We start from the raw sequence: 1,953 nt of genomic DNA on the forward strand, positions 1-1,953 counted from the left end.
TATAAGAAAATAGTTTTAAAAAAAAAAAAAAAAAAAAAAAAAAATCAGAAAACAGATAATCAAATATCAGACAACCTAAATACATAATGTGCCCAATCCTCATGAATGATGCATCACAAATACACAGTTGGAATAAGCAATGAACAGTAAAGTAAATATCATTCTTAGTCTCTCCGTTAGAACTTACCAAAGATCCTTCCCACTATAGATACCAACCTTACTAGTTACAACTTCAATTACTTTCTAACCCTCAATTCCACCGCCTCAGCAAAGCCCAGTCGCAAATCTGTTTGAATTCGAAACCAACACGGTAATTAAGAAACCCTGATTCAGTAAAAATGGTAATGGTATAAGGCTTCCTTATCTTCTTGCTCAGATCCTCCGAAGAAGTCAAGGGTCCAATTGCAGGTACGGTCATAGTACCGTTTGGATCCAAGAAAGATCCGTCTGCAGGGTTCATATTTCTAGACAAATTTTAGGTTTTTTTCTGCTTTTGTTCGTTCGTCGAAAGTTGCGTAAAGCGAGAAATGTGGACGAGGATGACGGCCCAGATTATATAAAATGTTTATACATACATATGTGTATATGTATATGCGCGTTTTGTATCGTGTGATCCTCTGAGGTCGGTCACTTTGCTGATCGCCTAATTATATTGTGCCACGTGCTTGGGAAATATTTAGTTTCCTTTTTAATTAAGTGTTTTTTACTCCATTTCATAAATATTTAATAAATATCATTTCAGAAAACAAATACATTTAAACTCTCATCACCGTCGATTTAATATTATAGGTAATATGAAATTAAAGTATCAAATGGTTCAACTGCGGTTCATATATTTTGCAGAATAAATGCAGTTTTGATAAATTTAACAGTGCGGAATTGTGTTGATTAGTAAAAATATATAGTTTACAGAATTAAACAATTAAACAATTTTTTAAAATGGTAAACACATATATCGATGCAACTAATATAATTTAAAATTAAAATTTTCTATTTCGTGTTATTGGTGTAAACTTTTTATTATTTAAAAATTTTAAATACAAGATACATCTGAATTAAAATTGCATATATATATAATAAAAATTAAGTAAAATACAATAAACACATTATCAATTATTTTTATTTGCCCACAACATATTTGCAATGTTATATCTTATTTTGTCGTTTATTTTCCATATGCCGCATCAAGTTTTTTGTATCATCAAAGTCAAATTCTGAATCTCTATTATTCATACTCGTATCTGGCATTGTATTTACAAAATATTCATCTGAGTAGTTTGATATTTTGATAAATTTATGTAATCTCATTGTAGTCATTACCGTTCTTTTTTTGTACGTGTATTTTGTATCTTGGAAAATCGGTATAATCCTTCATTTTTTTCTTCTAAAATATAAATGTTCTATCAATAACGGAATGCAAAGACACATGCTATTGCTTGAATAGGCCCTGTTTATTTCTAAGAACAGGACCAGAGTTGAATTGAGAGTTTGAGACATATAATATCTCACAATTCCATTTCGCGGTGATGTATATTGAGCTAAAAATCATTGCTTATTCGGATAACCTGAATTAACGAGATAATATTTATCTCGTGGAGGCAAAGGGAACTAAGATTCGTTTTGCTGTGGCATTTTCAGAACTACAATATATTTAATGACAAGATCACGGTGCTACATTCCATATATATGTGAATAACATACCCAAATCACATATTGCCATGATTTTCAAAGATGTATTATCATTTCGATTCCAATACATTACTTGTAACTCAGGCTCTACTTTTACGCATACATGAGTCTCATCAATAGCTCCAACGAAACCAATGAAAAAGGATAATATTTTTCGATCAGAGTGAGTTCATTCATGAATTTTCATTAGCTCTTGTCTTGTTAGAGTTCTAATATAATCACATGCCAACAGCATAGTTGTTGTAAGAACCTCCATAATTTTCT

The 1,953-nt window shown here is 30.7% G+C and overlaps 1 pseudogene across 1 annotated transcript in view; it reads right to left on the reverse strand.

The window, feature by feature from the left end:
• Positions 1-545, reverse strand: part of LOC106313508 — a 2,479-nt pseudogene extending 1,934 nt beyond the window's left edge. The window contains exon 1 of the transcript XR_001264392.1: positions 188-545. The product of XR_001264392.1 is annotated as a protein REVEILLE 6-like (transcript). The remainder of the gene's footprint in view (positions 1-187) is intronic.
• Positions 546-1,953: the final 1,408 nt, after the last annotated feature.

This window comes from Brassica oleracea, chromosome C9 (assembly GCF_000695525.1).
Source record: "Brassica oleracea var. oleracea cultivar TO1000 chromosome C9, BOL, whole genome shotgun sequence".
Classification (NCBI taxonomy): Eukaryota; Viridiplantae; Streptophyta; class Magnoliopsida; order Brassicales; family Brassicaceae; genus Brassica; species Brassica oleracea.